Source organism: Neoarius graeffei, chromosome 12 (assembly GCF_027579695.1).
Source record: "Neoarius graeffei isolate fNeoGra1 chromosome 12, fNeoGra1.pri, whole genome shotgun sequence".
In the NCBI taxonomy this organism is placed as follows: domain Eukaryota; kingdom Metazoa; phylum Chordata; class Actinopteri; order Siluriformes; family Ariidae; genus Neoarius; species Neoarius graeffei.
Genome location: NC_083580.1, coordinates 1,087,142 through 1,098,726, shown reverse-complemented (window position 1 = coordinate 1,098,726; position 11,585 = coordinate 1,087,142).

Genomic DNA, 11,585 nt, shown 5'->3' with positions numbered 1-11,585 from the left:
TGAAATTGATAAACTGGTCTCCTAACGAAATTGACACAGTTTTCTCAACGAGAAGCCTGGGTTTGGGGGAACCCGTCTGTCCTGCCGGAACGTTTGCAGCTGGTTACACGATGGACGCGTGGGAGCGGTGGCGGGTCGTGTGCCTGGCGATTCTTTCTGTGGAGGACATTGAAGATATCTACCTATTCAGAACCATGATTACAGGACTTTTGCTGATTGGATTAGGCATTGCCCTGGTATATCGAGGAAATCAGACAACGGTGACAGCTGTTCAAAGCCCCACAAAGCTGCCCGATATGATTGGAGTGGTGGGCAAAGCTGTTGGCACTCGGACTGTGGACATTCAGAACTTTAACCACAAAATGGTTATTATCTCGGAGCAGCTTTCAGCTTTGCAAGGAATACATTTTTCAGAGATCAATTTGAATAGAATGGACGGAATGAACAGATATGAACGAGTGGTGTGGATGTGCAAAGACTGCGTCTGGAAAGACCAAACAATTTATATCTTATCGACATTCGGCTCCCTGAGACAGCACCGGCCTCGGTTCAGGCCATTGCTGAGGCAACATTTCCCCCTGAAGGTCACTGCCGGGAGACACTCTCGCATTCCTTGCATTCCTTCTCTAACTCTCCGCGGTCGCCATTTTTACCCCCAGTGTGACAAGCAGGTGCGTGACCAGTGCCTTCATGGCTACAGGAGCGGACGGCTGCTTGCTTGTGCTGGATTACCTCCTCCTCTCCCCCCTCCCCCCCTTACCCCTGATTCCCCCCCTCAAGTCTCATGTTTAAAGTGTACTTGTGTTGTTGTGTGCTTATGTGCAAAGGTTTTTTAAATGTTCCCACACTGTACTCCTGACAGGAGCATAGTGGGAAGTGTTCTTTTTTTCCTTATCTCTCCTCATGTTGTGTTTCCTTTTTATCTTCATCCCTGTCTTCCTGTCCTGTCTACCCTATGTCAATTGTATGTTGTATATGTACGGACAGGTTGACGGCTAATTTCGCCGGCACATGTGACTAGTGACAATAAAGGGCATCATCATCAGCAGCAGCAGCAGCATCGCGAGCCCTGAGGAGTGAGCGGACCTGGCTGGTCATCAAGGGTTTCTGGTTTGGGAAAACCCGGATGTTTTTATCCACCGTCACATTCCCGATGCAGAACTTGATATAGTCCAGCACCGTTCCTGTTAATGTCTCCAGCTCCTGGTGTTCAAATAAGTTCCAGTCTGTCTGTTTAAAGCAGTCCTGTAGTTTGGAGAGTGCGTTGTCAGGCCAGGTTGTGATAGTCCTTGTGGTGGGCATGGCTCTGTGTCTGAGGGGGGTGTAGGCTGGGGAGAGCAGGAGGGAAAGATGGTCTGGTCTGGCCGAGCTGGGGGGAGGGGTATGGCTCTGTACACGTGCTTGATGTTGGAGTAAACATGATCCAGAGTGTTCTCCCCTCTAGTGGAACACTTAACATGTTGGTAAAACTTCAGCAGTACAGTCTTCAAGTTGGCCTTATTAAAGTCTCATGCGATTATGTGAACACCATCGGGGTGGGCTCACTGTTGTTTGTTTATGGTGTTCAGCAGGAGAGAAAGCGCTGTGTTTACACTGGCATTGGGTGGAATATACACAGCCGTGACAATCACTACAGTTAGCTCTCTTGGTAGAAAAAAAGGCCGGCATCTAACAGACATGTACTCGAGGTCTGGGGAACAGTGTTTGTCTATAATTGTTCCATTGTTACACCAATTATCATGCACGTAAATACAGAGCCCCCCTCCTCTGCTCTTACTGGAGTCCTCAGTCCTGTCCCAGCAGAGCAGAGTGTGACCTGCTAGCTGCAAGCTAGCATCGGGTATTTCCGGATGAAGCCAGGTTTCGGTGATGATTAAAACACAGCAGTCACGAACATAGCGATTTCCAGCGAGTTGAAATTCCAAGTCATCTGTTTTATGCACCAGGGATCTAGCATTGGAGAGATACAGGCTCGGTAGAGGTGGCTTGTGTGGTTGTTTTCTTAGCCTTAGCATAGCACCAGTCCTGCATCCCTGCTTCTGCTTCCTCTCCCTCCTCCATCTGTGCTGCCTCCTAGACCCGACAACAATCCACGGAGAGCCCGGCGGTCTCGCTATGTCATCTGGGATGTTATGTGTGAAGTGAAAGTCGCTCGAAACAGATATCTGGTGTTGGTCACCGATGGCTAAAAGTGTCTGGTGGGTGTACTGGATGTTTGCAGAATCGATGGTGCACAAACAAGCAAGAAAGAAATACAAAAACAAACAAAAAAAGAGCACTGAAAAGGAGAGCCGTGAGCCGCTGCAACCACATGCGCCGCCATCTTGACATACAGTATATCTTGACATTATACAACAAGATAAAAATAAAACCACATTATATATTACTAAAGTAACAATTTATAATGAGAGAAAGAATTATTTACTAAAGAGGAGGACTGCATGACAAGAGTAACGTTTAATTACGGTAAAGATTTCTTAATGAAAAGTAATGATTTCTACTAAAGAGTAACAATTTATTAGTAGTTTTAGCATTTTACTGAAAATAAAAATGGCTCTTGATGGTGTATGAAGATGAGAATGAATGCATATGTGTCTGTGTGTGTCAGGGCTTTACATTAGCACCCGCCCACCCACCAAATGTGGGTAAAATACGGCTTTGGCGGGTAATAACTTTAGTCTCACTAGCCACTTTGGCGGGTGGTTTATTCTGTGGTATGACAATATATTTTAATTGTAGTTTTCTCTGAAGGCATCTGATATAATAAACACATTGCAATGTACCGTAATATTATGGGCCTACAACTCCCATGAGCCCCTGCATAAACATTCTGACAACGTTAGAATTGTTTAGAACGTTCGTTAACGTCTCAGATAAAATCAGTGATGCGGTAACCTGCAGTTAATGAACGAAGCAACAAAGTTGTTGACGACTGACAAGCGCACTATGTGGCGGCATATAGCTGGAGTTTCAAACCCTGCTGCTCAGGAAAAAAAGGGCAGAGATGATCAGGGCCGGAGCAGCATTTTAAAATCACCGAGGTCCGTGATGCGCAAAGCGCACGCCGAAACATTTCCGCCATATTTAAATGAGAGGGTGAATTACACATCACACAAGAGATCTATTCCTGAAATTACTTTTAATGGTGTTTGAACTGAATATCATCAGTTTTGGAAAAAAATCATGTATGTGGCAAGAGTAAGAATAATTGAAGCTTGTTTAATGGTTTGATCTGGCCCAAGCAATGAGGACAAAAGATCCCCTAACCATGTAGCCTATGGAACTGAGATACATTAACAATCTGCCATCCGTTACACACACACACACACACACACAAAATTCTGGGAAAAAAAATCAGTATACACCACCATGTTTTAGGCAAAGTTATCCAAGGCAAACATAAGTTGAAACTTTCCATTCTATTGCTTTGGCTTATCGAATGATTTATTTTTAAAATCACAAACAAGGCAGGGGCGGCACGGTGGTGTAGTGGTTAGCGCTGTCGCCTCACAGCAAGAAGGTTCTGGGTTCAAGCCCCGTTGCCGGCGAGGGCCTTTCTGTGTGGAGTTTGCATGTTCTCCCCGTGTCCGCGTGGGTTTCCTCCGGGTGCTCCGGTTTCCCCCACAGTCCAAAGACATGCAGGTTAGGTTAACTGGTGACTCTAAATTGAGCGTAGGTGTGAATGTGAGTGTGAATGGTTGTCTGTGTCTATGTGTCAGCCCTGTGATGACCTGGCGACTTGTCCAGGGTGTACCCCACCTTTCGCCCGTAGTCAGCTGGGATAGGATCCAGCTTGCCTGCGACCCTGTAGAACAGGATAAAGCGGCTAGAGATAATGAGATGAGACAAACAAGGCAGGCTACAACTGCGCTGCTTCGAAAATGTAAATTTAACCACTTGATGAAAGCACGCTGATGGTTACGGTGGAAACCCCATGTCTCCGGCACTGCATTCCTCTGCCGAGTCGCGCACTCATTCGTTTTTGTGTTCTTGGTCTTTGAGACGCGTGCACGAAACAGACACAGAAGACAGAATCAGCATTTAACATCATTAACAATGCACTTTTTACAGAGACATTTTAATGTTATTCTTTATTTTTTTATCCAGTTGAATATTTATTGTACAAATGTATTTTCAGCTCTTAAAAATGACCAAGGTCCGGACCGCGGGGGCCTCAGAGCTGGCTGCGGCCATGGAGATGAACAAGATGCTAATAGGAAGATAAGACAGTTCAATGACAAATGGAAGTTCGGGCGAGATTGGCTAGTTCATAGCAAAACCGAAAATACCATGTGCTGCGAAGACTGTAGAAAGTCTGGCAAAGACAGGCACCAGTAATTTTAAACTCGAAACTATAAAGGTCCACGAAAAGGCAAATGCACACATCGGTATTATAACATCAAAACCGGCGAAGATGGCTGGTTCACGACAGGACAGCATTGCTTTCAGTCCCTGGCTGTCATGAAGTCGGCTGAGCTGGAGAGGATGGAGCTGCTGGTTAGAAACGTTCACGCGATTGGAAAGAAGTTGATCCACCCCAGCTATCAACTTACGGCCTGCTGGAAGCCTCAGGTCACGAAGACCATTTTTCATGGACCATTCAGACTCATCTGATGATGAATGTAATGAGGACATTTAATGTCTCTCTCTACACATGTTCACACACACACACACACACACACACACACACACACACACACACACACTATTAATAGATAATACATAATATACATAATAATACTTGATAATACACATAATACTTGCATATCAAAACATCAACTGTTTTTCAATGATAAATGCTTTGAATTGGACTTTTAATATTAGAATCAGTTCAGTTGTACTGAATGTTATTTTTCATATTATACGATATTTCATATTGTAAGGGGCTTGAATTTGAGTTCAATAAACAGAATACTCTGTTTATATTTTTGTCTGAACTGGTTGCATGTTTTTATATAGGGAGCGACCTTAACAGCACTGAATACTGAGTGCTACTGTAGAGATGCATTATACGCTGCCGTTCATAATTAAATCTACATCTTCCAAACTTTAATGTATCATGGTGAAGAAAAAACTGCGATTTCTTGGCAACAAAACTGTGGCAAGTGAAAAGGCTGAATGGCTAGTAAAGCCCTGGTGTGTGTGTGTGTGTGTGTGTGTGTGTGTGTGTGTGTGTGTGTGTGTGTGTGTGTGTGTGTGTGTAAATCAGGTTTATCTGTAGCTGTGCTCTTTCCTGATGTTTTACAGCTGAACAGAAACATGGAACTCACATAAAAATCTCAACCTGAAGCAGGAATTATAATGATGTTTTCGATTTTTTTGTGTGTATTTTCCCCTGAGGTGTGTGTGTGTGTGTGTGTGTGTGTGTGTGTGTGTGTGTGTGTGTGTGTGTGTGAGACAAACAGAGAGCCACTGTTTCACTTGAGTGCTGTGATGAACACTGTGTCCAATTGTTTATTACATAAATCCTACATTTTTTCCTCACTCGTTTGCAGCTGATGCAATAAATCACACTTCATTCTGATGTAATACTGCTGATGGAGAACTTGTGTGTGTGTGTGTGTGTGTGTGTGTGTGTGTGTGTGTGTGTGTGTGTGTGTGTGTGTGTTGAGGTTCTTGTTACACTTTTCTGCCCAGTTTTACTTCATTTACAAACAGAATTTTCCAACCAGAAGAAAATTTCAGAGGAACAGCAGGATGCTGCGCACAACAATAATGACACTGAATGATGTGCAGTAAATTAGTGAATTATAAAACACACGAGTAAATCAGGGCGGCACGGTGGTGTAGTGGTTAGCGCTGTCGCCTCACAGCAAGAAGGTCCGGGTTCGAGCCCCGTGGCCGGCAAGGGCCTTTCTGTGTGGAGTTTGCATGTTCTCCCCGTGTCCGCGTGGGTTTCCTCCGGGTGCTCCGGTTTCCCCCACAGTCCAAAGACATGCAGGTTAGGTTAACTGGTGACTCTAAATTGAGCGTAGGTGTGAATGTGAGTGTGAATGGTTGTCTGTGTCTATGTGTCAGCCCTGTGATGACCTGGCGACTTGTCCAGGGTGAACCCCGCCTTTCGCCCGTAGTCAGCTGGGATAGGCTCCAGCTTGCCTGCGACCCTGTAGAACAGGATAAAGCAGCTACAGATAATGAGATGAGATGAGACAAGTAAATCAATATTTAATTTAAAAAACATTGCTTTGATATCTTGAAGCAGAGTACAGCTTTTATATGAAATGAAATGTGCTGGATTGTAATTGAATTTTAAATCAGTACTTAATATAGTAAATCCACATCATCAATAAGATTCAAAGATTTTTTTTTGTCAATTCACTATATATCCAGGACATATAGGATAATCGAAATGCCGTTTCTCTCTCTCTCACATTACTTGTAAAAACATATATATATATATATATATATATATATATATATATATATATATATATAATCTCCTTCTCACCCCCGGCGGGGGGGGTGGTATCCATGTCATCCTCAAGCTCGGGTCCTCTACCAGAGGCCTGGGAGTTTGAGGGTTCTGCGCAGTATCTTCGATGTCCCTAGGACTGCGCTCTTCTGGACTGAGACTTCAGATGTTGTTCCTGGGATTTGCTGGAGCCACTCTCCCAGTTTGGGGGTTACTGCCCCAAGTGCCCCCACTACCACGGGGACCACGCAACCCTTGACCTTCCACATCCGTTCCAGCTGCTCTTTCAACCCTTGATAATTCTCAAGTTTCTCATGTTCCTTCTTCCTGATGTTGGCGTCAGCTGGGATCGCCACATCTATCACCACCACCCTCTTCTGCTCTTTGTCCACCACCACTATGTCTGGTTGGTTAGCCAGGATCTGTTTGTCAGTCTGGAAGCTGAAGTCCCACAGAACCTTGGCCCTGTTGTTCTCAGCCACCTTCTGTGGTATGGCCCATTGGGACTTGGGTACTTCTATTCCATACTGGTTGCAGATGTTCCTGTATACTATCCCAGCCACTTGGTTGTGCCTCTCCATGTACGCTGATCCAGCTAGCATCTTACACCCTGCTACTATGTGCTGGACTGTTTCAGGGGCTTCTTTGCACAGTCTGCATCTTGGGTCTGATCTACTCTGGTAGATCCTGGCCTCTATGGCTCTTGTGCTTATGGCCTGTTCTTGTGCTGCCATGATTAGTGCCTCTGTGCTGTCTGTCAGTCCTGCATTATCCAGCCACTGGTAGGATTTCTTGATATCAGCCACTTCCTCTATCTGACGGTGGTACATGCCATGTAGGGGTTTGTCCCTCCAGGTTGTCTGTTCCTCCTCCTCCTCTGCACTCTCATCAGGGTTCTGCTGCCTGAGACATTCACTTAGCAGTTCATCCTTTGGGGCCATCTTTCTGATGTATTCTCGGATTTTCGATGTTTCATCCTGGACCGTGGTCTTGATGCTCACTAGCCCTCGGCCTCCCTCTTTCCGCTTAGTGTATAGTCTCAGGGTGCTGGACTTGGGGTGGAACCCTCCATGCATGGTGAGGAGCTTTCTAGTCTTGATATCTGTGGCTTCTATCTCCTCCTTTGGCCAGTTTATGATACCAGCGGGGTATCTGATGACTGGTAGTGCGTACATGTTGATGGCTCGGACCTTGTTCTTACCATTCAGCTGACTTTTCAGGACCTGCCTTACTCTCTGGAGGTATTTGGCTGTGGTTGACTTCCTTGTGGCTTCTTCATGGTTTCCATTAGCCTGTGGGATGCCAAGGTACTTGTAGCTGTCTTGGATATCACCTATGTTGCCCTCTGGTAGGTCAATCCCCTCAGTCCAGATCTTCTTGCCTCTCTTTGAGACCATCCGGCCACACTTGTCCAATCCGAATGACATCCCTATGTCATCGCTGTAGATCCGGGTGGTGTGGATCAGCGAGTCTATTTCTCGCTCGTTCCTGGCATACAGCTTGATGTCATCCATGTAGAGCAGGTGGCTGATTGTTGCCCCACTACGGAATCGGTACCCATAGCCGCTCTTTGTGATGATCTGACTGAGGGGGTTCAGGCCTATGCAGAACAGCAGTGGTGATAGCGCATCTCCTTGGTATATGCCGCACTTGATGTTGACTTGGGCAATGGGTTTTGAGTTGGCCTCTAGGGTTGTCTTCCACATTTCCATTGAGTTCTGGATGAAGGTCCTTAGGTTCCTGTTGATCTTATACAGTTCCAGACATTCCAGTATCCATGTGTGTCATAGGCTTTCTTGTAGTCAATCCAGGCAGTGCACAGGTTGGTCTGTCTCTTCTTACAGTCTCAGGCAACTGTTCTATCGACCAGTAGCTGGTGCTTGGCTCCTCTGGTGTTACTGCCAATTCCTTTCTGTGCCTCGCTCATGTATTGAGCCACATGCTTACTCATTTTTGCCACAATGATGCCTGACAGGGCCTTCCATGTTGTGCAGATGGGTCCCTTCTGGGGGTCCTTCATGATTAGGACTGTCCTGCCTTGGGTTAGCCATTGTGGGTGGGTTCCATCCCTCAGCAGCTGCTAGGCGTTCATGGAGTGCAGTTAGCTTCTTCAGCCAGTACGTATGGCTCTTCATCTTTGACACTCTTTCTTGGACATCTTGAACAGCTTGTTTATTGTCCTCTCCCTCCTTGGTGTATCTCTTCAACTGGGTGGCCAGAGCTGTTAGTCACTGTTTGGCAGTTTCGAGTGCCTCTGGTATGGAGAGTGAGTTGTACTTCTTGGGTGCCCCTTTATTCACCATGTTCCCTTTCTGTAGTTCAGCTAGCTGGCTAACTTCTCTCCATGCTGCCTTTATCTTGGCCTCTAATCGTCTCTTCCATGGTGGATACTGTTTGTTATGTGTCCAATGTGTCCAATCAGCTTGTTGGTCTCAGTGATGGTTCTTGTGGAGATTGTCTTCAGAGCAGCATTCACATCTACTAGTAGATCTTCTGACCTGTCTTCCTGGCTCCCCCTTGCTCCCCCCATTGTTGTATTTCATTAATCTCTGGGGTAATAGCTGTTTCTTTGTTAGCCTTGATTGTGGGTTTTGAAGTATCCAATGGTCCCACATTTGCTGCATGTATCCCCTCTCTCTGGGATTGCTTGTGTAGTAGCATTCTGTATTTTCTGTCCTCGTCCATCGATGTCTTGTTCCAGTAGCCCATTTCTCATCAGTTTGCCCTGGATCCCTAGCAACTGACGCAGACCTTGTTGACCCGGGTGACGTCTGAGCCGGTATGACTCTATCAGTTATGTCTTCACTCATTCCTGAGGTAGGCTGATATATCATGAGGGGTTTTTGCCTAAGGACCCTTACTGGATGATGTTTTGCCCCAATCTCCTGCGTCGTAGTCAGTGAGCGTTACCACTGTACTATCCAGCTGATATATAAAGAAAAACAATATAGATAGATAGATAATCTAGGTAAAAATACACTCTAAAATCAAACAATGTACAAAATAGTAATAGTGCAAATACAGTACAATATCTGTAATGAACAAGGTGCTAGAAGAGCAGCTTATGAGGTGTATATGAGCAGTAGTGCAAATGAGCAATGGCAGCAGATACAGCAGTAATACAAATGATTGTAGTGTGATGTGCAAATGGCAATCCACGACAAACCAATAAACAAAAACATTCAGCATGTCACTTCCTTGACCACGCCTTCTTTCTTTCTGGGGATGTTGAATTTCCTGGACGGGTTTATTGTGTTCTGTTGTGATTTTGCTCGGGGTTTGGTCTCAGTCGCTGTCCGTGGTCTGAACACTGGAACAGTGAAGAGCTCCAGAGCAGTGCTGCTGTCCAGGGTTCTGAAATCTGTAAGTCAAGTCAGGTCAAGTCAACTTTATTGTCAAATATGCTATACATGCTCGACATACAGCACAGATGAAATATCACTCTGCACTCTGTGGAATTTTATTTCATATTTAACTAGAAAATTTTAATGAAATTTAACAGAATTAAGCATCAACATTAGTGTTACTGGTTTGTTCAGAACGTTAAAGAATCTGTTAAAATAGATTGAATTATAAAGTGCCAAATGTCACAGACTCATTTATGATGGATGTGAAATTGGCTTTAGAGTCAGAGTGGAGCACAACACCACGATCTGTATCTGTACCAGGACTGAAATAAATTAGTGGGAGTGGCTGAAATTAGATTTTTTAAAAATCATATGATTAAATAAGAGACACTGGAAGATCCCTCAAATGTCAGTGTGGTGACAGGGGCTTGGTTAGGCTTCAGCTGAGGGTGGGGCTATGAGTCAGGCTGAACCCACAGGTAATGAATGATTATTTTCACCTGTGTCTTGTGACTGGTGTTCAACTTACACACCTGTAAACACCTGCAAGTTGAACTACTGAGAGAGACAGATGTGGCATGCACTTGAAATTGAACTTGAAAAAAGCAGCAAACAGTTTGGAGGATTAAACTTCACTCATTCACTCGACGTCATTTCAGAACCAAATTATTCCTGTTCATCAGGTTTCCATGTCAAACTGTAATGTCATGCACAAAGATTTTAAACACATTCCATCCTTGTTGTGATTGTTGTCATGATCTGCATCTCAAAGTAAAAAGTCTGACCTTACAAAAAGTATTTACTAATCTAGAAAATCCAGAAGGCTGGTACTCAAACAGAGCTTTCTGTAGGTTTGATGGCAACATGAGAGGTTTTTAAAATTCAAACACTCAGTGTAATCACAGTCACTGCATGTCACAATACACAATCCTCCTCTGTCTTCTTTTCCTACAAGTTATGACACAGAAAAATCCCCAAAGCTGTGATTCATGAGCGGTCCACTCCATATACAAGCTGTCACTCTCCATTTGATCACAAAATAATAAAGTTTTCCTGAATCAACATTTCAGCAACTTCAAATCAGTACTCAAGTCCCCTGCTGCCGATTTTCTTAATCGAGCAGAAAAGTTAGTCTCCTCTGCTGGTGCCGCCATGATTGAAAATCATGTGATTGCATTCCTGCATGCTGATTGGCCAAAGATCAAATGGTGTTCATGAACCTTACATGCTGTGCTGCTTTACCTACAGACTTCTTGTTTAATTTTCAACCCTTCCATACCATAACACGGTGTGTTGTTTTGAATCTTTAGTCCCGTTTTTGTGACTCATTTTGACAGTACACTTTCAAAACATTGGTTTGTAGTTTCTTGCAGACAAATTCATCATCACTCACCTTTCAACCAATCAGCGCGCAGCAGTGCATCATGTGATTTCCAAAATGGCAGTGTTGGCGGAGTGGACTGGAAATTTTCTTCTTAGTTGAAAAAAATCAACATTTTGGATCAATATTATCGACTTGAATTGAATAACATGTTGGTTTGAGTAATCTTTACTGATTCATGATCTGAATAAGGTCAGTAGACTGGCTGTGGAGCAAGCAGTTTACAAAATACATGACTTCTAACACGGGAGCCCCAGCTTTGGAGATTTTCTGTGTCATAACTTGTACACAGCAAAATCCCCAGTGTTGAATTAACACCCAGAGTGTTGATTTAACACCCTATCCAATTGGACACATATAAACACATAGGATGTTAAATCAACACTCTGGGTGTTAATTCAACACTGGGGATTTTGCTGTGTAGGAAAAGAAGACTGAGGAGGGC